Genomic DNA, 11,204 nt, shown 5'->3' with positions numbered 1-11,204 from the left:
GTGTTGAGCCACAAAACTTATCAGCTGATTTTGTTTGCCTTGATCAATAATTGTTGTTCTGGTTTGGCTGTTTTTCTGCACCAGCTCCTTTGATGAAAGGCAGTCGGGCTGCTGTGAGGATCACTACTGGGAGAACGGTGAAGTACACCATGCAGCAGCCCTACAGCTACCTCATGTGCTTTGATGAATGGAAACACTTTTCGCTACAGGTTAGTATTACTTATCAATGTCTTCTCTCTTTGCATAGCAGACAAATGGGTTTTAACCCTCTGGTGTCTTCAAGGATTTGAGATTTTGGCATATCTTCTTAAACTTGCCTTTAAAGGCACTTGCATATAACGTGATACCCATTTGTTTAATGTAAAAATGCTGTTATCTGCATGGCTATTTTACAAAACCACTGCAGCAACTTCAGCGGGTGTATATTCTGTTCTGAAGTCATTCTGTAAGACATTGATACAAATAACAAAGCCCCCCTTACCTTTCTTGTCTTTGTGTTTGCAGATCCAGAAGGAAGACATTTGCGGTGTCCAGCAGTCGAGTTTGGTGGTGGTGGAACTAAGCTTGTAACTAATAACTAGTTACATGTCATGGATTCGTACTGATCCGAGCATTTTCAGATAAATGCACTTATTCTCAAACTTGTGTTCCTGAGTTATACTTTAGTCATTTACAAATCTAACATGTCCATCCAGTCGATGGGTGAATGTCAGGGTTGACTTTGGGACCTTTTTTGAAGTCTGAATGCACAAAGCAGCTTTCAGGTGTGAGAATAATCAAATAAAATATTTGAACTATCGAAAATAAGAAGACAACCAGACAAAATCTTCATGTTAGACAGATTCAAAAAGGTTTTTTTCACAGCTTATGGTGCACAAAATACTGCAGCCAGTACTCTTCATGTTTCCCGAAGTAAATTGTTCAAGTGTCTAACTATACTTTTAACAATGGTTCTTCAAGAGTTCTTTAGTAAAGAAAATTCTATATAGAACCATAAACACTCAAAGAACCGTCTGCATGATTAAAGGTTTCTTTTTTCTTCAGACTGATAGAGTGTGCTATAGATGGTTCTGTATAGAACCTTTTGAAAATGGTACATATAGCACCCAGAAGGGTTCTTTTATTGCTACAGGTTTGACACTGTCACAATAGAAGAACAGTTTTACTGCTATAGAGAAGCCTGTCAAGAGGGTTCTATATAAAACAATTGGTACAATCATGTTCTCTGACTAGAGGTACTGAGATGTACCCTTGAGGGTACCACCGCAGTGACAAGAGGGGAACCGCAGTGATAAAGTCACAGTTTTATACCTTTTTTCTGAGAGTGTAACTTTAATTCAGGGGAATCTGCTATAGTGCAAGCTTTGGGAAACATTTTCAAAGCTACACCATTGGTTTGAACTAGCTTCCTAAATAAAAACCAGTTTATAAACCCTTTACGCCTTATTTTATCTCAAAAGGAGTTGATCATTTTTTCATGAACATACAAAGGATTTCACAACTTCTACATGTAGTGTGGTTTTGTTAGAGTTTTTATATTTGGATAAGTAATGGCAAAGCTAATGCTAGGCTACAGGTACTAAACTAACCCTTTATTCAGCCGCAGTATCAGCTAAGTATGAATAAGTAACGTTAGCTGGCTTGTTATGTCAATATATGTGTCAAATTCACATTAAATACAAAAGTAGCTAAACTGATGCATAAATCAGTAAATGTAAGAATTCATGAATGCAGATATAAAAAAAACGTTATTCATAGATTTTGGCTTAAAATGGAATGAATTCAGTTTATGTTCTTTGTGGAGGCATTTTAAACCGGAAATCCATTTATGGGCATAATGGGGCTACCCGACGCTATGACGTCATAGAGACTCCATTGTGACTGGCGATTATAAATAGCAGAGCGCAGGCGGTTTAGCCTCAAACGGCTTTTTGTCACGGAAGCGTCGGTCACGCGCTCGACAATGAGTTCTCAAAAGGTAAGTAACTCTCAGATTTATGCAGCTCTGTTCGTAGAAAAACACTTAAACTTCAGCAGCTGTTTGTAAACAAACCAGAGAACTTTTAGAGGAGAACTACCAATCTGTAAAGTCTAGCGGGTCTATCGAACGGTAGAGGGCGCTCGGGAGCGAGTCCAAAATGAAAGTTTGTAAACAAACTCTACCGGCGATGCACAACAACAACAAACATCTACTGAACGATTATGCGCAGTGGAGAACAGATTTCCTTTACTTTTCAATGACTAAGTTCATCCGGTTTATTCTTAATGAAATACGTTTATTAATGTATTCTTTCATCTACTGCTACATGTTCATTTAAGCTACTGTTATTTAGAAAAAGTAAATATACAGCCCTGTATGTCTCTTACTTAGATAAAAGCTAAGTTATAAGTTATAAGATATAAGTTAATATAGTATCTCTTATTATGACTTAGTGTCTCATAATGAGAATTTTCTCATGTAGAAGTCCTTAGTTTGATAGAATAAATCACATTCATCATATGATAGTTATGATAAGCCTAATTATGAGCAAGTAAGTCATTTTTACATGCAAAGTCATGCTTATGAGCTTCTAAGTCATGCTTATGGGAAGCTTTCTCAATATGGTGACTTGCATTGTCAGAAACAGGTTACCATACTATTCAGAAAACATTAACAGCTTCTAATTTACTGAAAATAAACAGTTTGTTTCGTTATAAAATTGCATAAATGTTAGCCTTGATTTCCCATTGAAACCGTGAACTGCCCATTACCCAGTTATGACTTGAACCATTCTGAAACTGCCTGAGAGGCTGACCAATGCATTCATTAGAAACCAGAAGCAGAGGAAGATGACAAAGGTCCAACATTAATAGTGCACAGCAGCTCTTTATCAAACACTGAGTCACCACACCTGTATTAACCCAGTCATTTTGTATCTTATAGTCAGTAGCTTTACAGGAGATGGAGCAGGAGATGGAGCTGTGTTCCCCACCCAGTCCCACAGCCTACAACTGCTTCTCCAAGAAGGATAGAATCCAGGAGAGGCAGAGAGAAAAGGAGCAGCAGGTTCCAAAAGAGAATGACGTCAGACGTTTGGAGGAAATGGTGAAGCAGCAAGAGATGGAAATCGCAAGATTCCATAAAAGACAAGAAAGGCTGCAACAAAAGCTGGAAAAAATCAAAGAACAATTAGCCAGGAAAGAGCAGAAGACTCTGGAAATTGTTCAGAGAGCTAAACGTCTGAAGAGAGAGAGGCTGGCCCTAAAGGAAAAGGAGAGAGAGGAAGACAAGGTCACCAGCAAGAAAACAGTGGACATGATTGCTGTAAATGTGAGAGAGGAAAAGGAGATGGACAGCAAAAGAGAACAGCAGCAAAAGAAGGAAGAAGAGAGAAAGAGGGCTAGAGAGAAATACATGGAGAGAAAAGAACAGCGTAGGGCCGAGCGAAGGAAGAAATTTCCTCAGAAAGAGACGTCGTTCGGGCCTGAAAAGAGAGTTCAGCCTCCAGCTTCCACTGAGTCCAAAGCAGAAGACCTGACTTCAGAGACTCCGAGTCAGGTCCAGACTGATGGACCCATGAGTGGAGAGACTGCAGAGGAGAAACCGGAGTGGGCTGGCCATGACGGTGGGGAAGCAGTAATCATCGAGGTGGAAAGCCAGCAGGTGAGTCCCGAGTTACTCCTATAAATGATTGTTACTATTTTCTGACATTAATTCAGTTTGGATCCACTGAGTGTCAGGACACAACCAAATTCAGCCAACCCGTTTTTGTTTAATCTGAGGGGCTGGCAACACGTTCTTTACTGGAACTGGGTTGGTCAGCTAGCTAACAGGCTAAAAGATTGATAGCAGCATAAAGTACTCCATCATTAATATCAACGGCTTGAAATAAAGTAACTACGGTACATTTTAACTGTAAAACAACAATATATAAATCTAACAGTTACTTTAATGGATTACACGCTACAAATATTTGTTTCAGTCAGAAGTCGCGTCAAACCCGGGCTGAATCCAAAATGGCTCCGTACTCACTAAATAGTGTGCTAGTTACGAAAGTTTAGAAATTCTATGCTCTACAGCCAACAGTGCATCATTCATTGTATGGATGAGTCCCAAATGACTTTCTTAGCTATAGATTGCACGGTTGGGGTGCAGGATCCAGTATTTAAATCCCTACGTAGTGCACTATGTAGGAAGGAGGGAACCATTTGAGATTCAGCCCCAGTACAAGAAGATGGAGCCACTGGATTGGTGCTACAATGTTAATTTGGTGACCAAAACTCAAAACTCCGTCTTAATTTCTCAGGTGGAGCCTGCAGCACCAAGCTCATCCGGAAGAAGGATGTTGCAGAGAGTGCTGTCCACAGTCCGATCCTTGGTTGAGGTACCTATTTACTTCTCTACTGTCCAAAGATGACGTTTTTATATATATATGAGAAATCCCTTCAGACAGACTATATCGAACTGTGAATTTAAAATTTTTTTGAAAGTATTTGAGTCAAATGATAACTTGCCTTTTTTACTCTGCAAGTGCACATTGAATAAGTTAAGCTTGAGTTAGCTCGGAGTAAAACATCTCGCCTCTAAAAATTGATTATTGCTTCATTCATTGAATTATTATATATATTTTTGTTCACTTACATTTTTATCGCCACCCTGCAGCGCCTCAGATCCCGTTCCTCAGCTCGGTACATTCAAGCTGAGGTAGAAGACGAGCATGAGGACGTTTCTCAACCACGTCAGCTGATTCCACTCGGAGCGCCGGTAGGTGTTATTCATGTTTAGAACAGATTAAATAGATTCATTTAAATTTCTCTGTATTTGAGCTACTGTGAAGTGTAAAGTCACATTAATTGACTGCATTATGAAATGATGTTAATGCATGTCTCGGGCTTATAAAGCTCTTGAAATGTATGTATTTTTCTTTCCATTGACAGGCAGGGGTCCTAACTGTCAACCTGAAGACCTGCAGAGACTTCAGTAAATCTGGTATGTTAAGTTTCTGTCAGTCTCAGTGTTAAGTTTAGATTTTAGGTTTGCGTTTGTCTTTATATCGAGCCACAAAACTTATCAGCTGATTTTTTTTGCCTTGATCAATAATTGTTGTTCTGGTTTGGCTGTTTTTCTGCACCAGCTCCTTTGAAGAAAGGCAGTCGGGCTGCTGTGAGGATCACTACTGGGAGAACGGTGAAGTACACCATGCAGCAGCCCTACAGTGACCCCATGTGTTTCGATGAATGGAAACACTTTTCGCTACAGGTTAGTATTACTTATCAATGTCTTCTCTCTTTGCACAGCAGACAAATGGGTTTTAACCCTCTGGTGTCTTCAAGGATTTGAGATTTTGGCATATCTTCTTAAACTTGCCTTTAAAGGCACTTGCATATAACGTGATACCCATTTGTTTAATGTAAAAATGCTGTTATCTGCATGGCTATTTTACAAAACCACTGCAGCAACTTCAGCGGGTGTATATTCTGTTCTGAAGTCGTTCTGTAAGACATTGATACAAATAACAAAGCCCCCCTTACCTTTGTTGTCTTTGTGTTTGCAGATCCAGAAGGAAGACATCTGCGGTGTCCAGCAGTCGAGTTTGGTGGTGGTGGAACTGATTATGGTGGATCCTGATTTAACCACCCCCCTACTCATTGGCAGAGACACCATCATGCTGCAGGAAATTCTTAAGGTAAGATGCGTTCTCCTTCTACCTCTGTAAAGGTTTTATTTAAGCCACTCAGTGTCACTGATTACCAAAAATGAAAACTTAACCTTTTTTTCTTCTCTTTTCTCACAGAAATCTTCATTGAGTCATCAATTTAATTTGAGGCTCATGCAGAAGGTAATGTCTTACCTTTAGTAAAAATTCTCTTATTTTATTTCCTGCTTGTGTGAAAGAGAGAGAGAGATATATGATTTTATTTCTTATGTTTTCAGAAAGTCTGCAAGCTGGACGCAGATCTGGCCTTCTCATACGGCTCAATGGGATTTGGATATTCTCATCAGGTATGGGTCCAGAACAGATGTAGGTTGTACTGTTATCTGTATAAGTGCAGCAGCTGTGTCATTGCTTATAGTAATAAAGATGGTGATGAGCATGTTGCGCTTTCTCTCCCTGTAGCTCAAACATGGAGGAAGGACCATTGAGAGTCTGGTAGAGAAATCTCTCTTTCCCCGCTGCCCTCCTAATGAAGCCCGAGATCCATTATGGTAAGATTTACACCTATATTTCTTTTTTAAAATAATGCTTACATAGTTATAGAAAATGTATTTTTCCAGCTTTAACATTTAATTGCATAAGACACATTCAAAGCTGCTGTAAAACACTGTTATAACTCAGTTAGTAACTGTTATGTTGCTAGTTTTTGTTAACAAACTAGGTAGTAGTAGTAGTAGTAGTAGTAGTAGTAGTAGTAGTAGTAGTAGTAGTCTCACAAATGTGTCTGTCTTTCTCTCTCAGTAATGTGATCACCCCTTCCGCACGGCCCCGACTGGACTTCATTCCCTCTGTGATGCTGCAAGACACACAGACAGGCACCGAGTGCAGGATATCTGCTGGCCTGAAGGACTGCATCCAGAAGCGGGGCAGGTAAGTGTATATTTGAGGGCTGGATAGGATTGGAGTCAGAGACGAACAGTTGTTTATGGTTGTATCTTTGCATTCTTCAGGCTGTTGCATCTTCATCAAGCTCTAGATGAGTGCAAGACAGGAGAGGATAGGGTGCAGTTTTTGGAGAAGCTGATTCTCAAAAAGAGTTTTAGCTCCAGCTGTCCCTCCTGAAACACCACCTGTCAGGTATGTGGCTGTGCTGGTGCACATGGTTACCCATTCTGCTGAACTGCAGTGCTAGTGTGGTGTTTTGTTGTGTGGTGTACTGTGTTTAGCTCAAGGTAACACTGTGTGTGACAGGACCTGTCTAAAGCGGAGAGACAAATGAGGAGGACGCGGACAACAACAACAGAGGGAAGAACAACAGAGGGAAGAACAAGAGGAACAACGGCGACATGCAAGAAGAGGAAGTAGAGAGCACCTGCATTAATAACAGAGTGCTACATTTCTCCAAATAAAAGCAATGTTTTGCTCAGTTTTACAGGAGGTGTAACTCTCCACTTTTTATTTGAAAACTTGTGAAAGATTTGTGTCCATAACTTTCCACTAACTACTTTCCACTGTTTCAGGTTTCATTACTGAACTGTGTCTGATATCAAAGGCTGCTGCCTTGCTACCTTCATTTAGAAGGAACTGCATTTGAAGGTACGAGCAGATGAATCCAACGTTTTGCTGGTTGTGTTTTTTTTATCTTTCAGAAAAACTACTTTATGAAGAATGTTTTGGTTTTTGCAGCAGGTATTTTTCTAAAATTAGACTGCAGCGGTCAGCAAAATGCTCAGTCAAGAATTCCAAATTCTAAAATAGTGTGTTCCAAATAACTAAATAGTTTGTTGACCCAGATCATTTACAAGAAGGTTGATTTTATTTTCCTGCCTGTGTCTATTTGGAGATTCTGCGTGATCCATCAAGGTGCCTCACGGTAAACCAGCAAATCGGAGCAGAGCCCGTCAATATAATTCCAGAGCCCCCAAAAAGGGACAACAGCTTGTTTTATTCTGGAGCCAAACCAAAGGATTGTAAATGGGCGTGTAAAAACACATCCGAGCAAAGTCACATCATCTATACAGACATCAGAGAACAATTAAAAATTTCTCTTTAATTAAGTGGTTAAGATGTAAACAAACTCAGAGTGGTTAGACGTGAAAACTCACAGAAAAACATCACATATAAACACGAGTCGGTTAAAATTTTTTTAAATTGATGTAAATTTACACCCCGTGACCCTGAGGGAGAAGTGGCTTAAAGTGTGTGTGTGTGTGTGTGTGTGTGTGTGTGTGTGTGTGTGTGTGTGTGTGTGTGTAAGTAAATTTCCAGCAGTAACTGCAGTAATCTGTATGCCTTAAATACACCAGCTCACTGTAAAATTATACATTCTGGCCCTCCTAATGAAGACCGAGATCCATTATGGTAAGATTTACACCTATATTTCTTTTTTAAAATAATGCTTACATAGTTATAGATAGTAGTAGTAGTAGTAGTAGTAGTAGTAGTAGTAGTAGTAGTAGTACCTGTTTTTCTCTGTCAGTAATGTGATCACCCCCTCCGCACGGACCCGACTGGACTTCATTCCCTCTGTGATGCTGCAAGCGTATGCGGCGCATATGGGCGCTGCACTAGAGGGGCGCCAAAACGATGCCGGAAAATTATTTCTAGTCTGCATTTTCTGTAAGAGCTGTTTGTTCAAGTATGATAATACACATCAAAAAACAGCACAGCACTAATCAGGCGCCCATCCACTCCGTCCCCTACCCTCCTGTCATTTGCTCCCAAACACAGGCGCTTGAGAACGCGCCCCATAGGGAACCCGTCAAGGCGTGTGTTTTATTTTGTTTTTTTTTTCCCGTCGTGGCGCAAGCACCTGCAGGGTGTTTAGGATGGAGGGGCAGAAAAAAAAAGCTCTCCGGGGCACAAAACGGAAGAGGGAGAGAGAAAAAGATGTTGTAGGGATGAAGAAAAGCTTCTCAAAGTGGTTGAGACAGCAGGTTGGTCAGTTTATACGCTTTATTCACCTACGTCACGTCACCTTTGTCTACCAAAACGAGACTGTAGGGTACGAAAGTAGCGTTGGACCACTGGGTTCTAGCAAAGCTGCCTCACTGCTGCGTTCCCAAATGCACTTATTCAAAAATAAAGGAATCTAATAGAGGTCAAACCTTCCATAGTTTCCCCAAAGATCCCGTACTTCACCGTGAATAGATTCACACAATCAGAAGAGATCGCCTTTTCAGTTTAAGATGGATGTTACTGTGCTAGCTAAGGCTAGCCATATTAATATTACCCAGCCAGCCAGATGAATGATAGCAGTGAGGCAGCAAGCTAACGTTAAAGCTAAACTTGGTTCTCCAGCTACGACCTGATTAATCCTGAACTGGTTATTTTCTCGGTTTAACTTCAAAACGAGTGACATTAGTCAAGCCATAGCTCTTTATAGTAGCCTGTTTAGCTAGCTAACCTAGCTAGTCAACATTCTAGTTAATATCCTAACCGTGGTAGCCTGGTCTAAAGCTCAGCTCGCTGGTGTCACTAGTGGTGTCACTAAATCGCCGATAATATGTTTGCATCCACCTCAGAAAGTATGTAGTTGCACCCCTGACTTTACCAGATATGGATATCTGGTTTTAACCCCTTCCCCAATTATTTCCAAAGGCTCAGCAGATCCACCAAAACTAAACAGGAGGAGCCGTTCTGTGCTTTACTCTCATAAAATGAGCTCCCCATCACATGTCTTCATCCCCTTTGGTATCCAAGCTAATAGGCATCATTGTCCATATCAAAAATGTTGTGGGAAAGCATATATAAACTCTGTCTGTCGAAGCTTTTTGAGAAAATGAAAAACAAAAAGGTCATTTTATGTAAAACACATTACACCATTTTCAAGGTCAGCAAAAGCAAAACTGCCGATCTAGTTGCTGAAGGCTTTTGACTATAACATGGCTAGCATGTCTGTTAATCCCACAGTGTGTGGATAATATTTAAGTTTCTCAAACCTCCAGCACTGTTCTAGTAGTCTCCTGCCATACTTTATATATTCTTTAAGAAGTTCTCTACCACAAGTGGGCTCTGGAAAATGTGTGACTGGCTGTTGAAGGACACACAAAGACAAGCTGGGAAGATGAACCCGTAGTCTAGTCCTTTAGCTCTTATCTTCTTCTTGACTTCGTCAAACTGCCTTCATTGTTTGTTAACCTCCGCAGAGAGATCAGGGAAAAGCATCACTTGGTGGTTTTTAAACAGAACCTCTTTTTTGGCTCTGGCCTCGTTCATTACACGTACCTTGTCTTTATAATTCAGGAACTTCATGATCATAGCTCTTGGGGCTGCATTCGTGTTTGGTGTGAATCTTTGAATCCTGTGAGCCCTCTCTATGACCAGTGCAGTGCAGAGAATGATCCGCCACTCAAATAATACTTGCTCTGTGGGGCTCCGTGGTGGTCTTGACCACTGAAGAACAGGAGTAAAAGGTACTTCATTTGAAACTGACTCAGCAGTCAGAGTACAAGCCAGACACATATCTCTGGTTTCCACAGAAACAAATATGCCTCTCTAAAGCAGTGTTGAACAGTAACCAAGTAAAGTTAATTCGTTACTTTACTTAAGTAGTTTTTTTGGGTATCTGTACTGAAGTTTTTTCATTTTGGGTGACTTTTCACTTTCACTCCACTACATTTCAAAGTCAACTATCTTAGTTTTACTCCTCTACATTTTGCAAAATCATTTTTGGCTTATATATATATAAAAACATAGCCTGCTAAAAAAGAGTGAAGCAAGCTCACCAATGAGGCAACAGCGCACACTTTGTTTTAAGTTTGTTTTGACCTGTTGGACATACCGACCCAGTGCAAGCGCACTGTTCAACGTCAGTCTATTCAACATAAATGATGAACTAACCTAACTTTGTGTAAATAGACCACAATATAGAAATATGTCCACATATGCAGTCGTGACTGACGTGTCTTTTTACACCATTTCATTTTATAGTAAAAATTTGTTTTGGCTAGTTTATGTTTATGAACAGAGACCTACTGATCAATTTAGTAAAGGAACTCATTTGTGATCCTGAGTTTAAAGCAAGCTTTATGAAATTTAAACTTGTATCTAAGTTTAAATAAATCTTAAACTGAAACTTTGCTTGTTTGTAAAAAGTGATTTCAGACCCACTCAGTTCTTCCTGATGGAAACTCTTTACCTTCAGTGTTTTGTGTTTATGATAATTTTGATAGACATCAGTGCCAGACTAATTAATGACATGAGTTAATGTAGAAAGAGTCTTCTTACTAAAATGACAACAGGATATTAGAGTTATAATTAATCTTGTAGTATTTTACTTTTGATACTTCAGTACATTTGAAGGCAAATACTTTAGTACTTTTACTCAACTGGAGGTCTAAAGGGAGGAACGTCTACTTTTACTAGAGTAATATTTTACCTTGGGTATCTCTGCTTTAACTCAAGTAGATGGTTTGTGTATTTCTTCCGCCACTGCTCTAAACCTACAACCACAGCCTGATGTGAATCCTGCTGAGGGTTGTGAAGGACACAAGGTGAGGGTAACCCATTCCCAGAACACAGAACCCAACCTGCTCAAAAGTTTGCATAACCTGTAAACATAGCATG

The 11,204-nt window shown here is 40.0% G+C and overlaps 1 long non-coding RNA gene across 1 annotated transcript; it reads left to right on the top strand.

Moving 5' to 3' along the window:
* The first annotated feature begins 6,486 nt into the window (after positions 1-6,486).
* Positions 6,487-6,937, top strand: LOC108434551. Its single transcript, XR_001858378.1, has 3 exons — positions 6,487-6,566; positions 6,647-6,773; positions 6,888-6,937. It is a non-coding gene; the product is annotated as an uncharacterized LOC108434551 (long non-coding RNA).
* Positions 6,938-11,204: the final 4,267 nt, after the last annotated feature.

The sequence above is a fragment of the Pygocentrus nattereri genome, chromosome 15 (assembly GCF_015220715.1).
Source record: "Pygocentrus nattereri isolate fPygNat1 chromosome 15, fPygNat1.pri, whole genome shotgun sequence".
Classification (NCBI taxonomy): domain Eukaryota; kingdom Metazoa; phylum Chordata; class Actinopteri; order Characiformes; family Serrasalmidae; genus Pygocentrus; species Pygocentrus nattereri.
The sequence above is the reverse complement of the archived record's forward strand: the minus strand, read 5'-3'. Positions and strand labels throughout refer to the sequence as shown.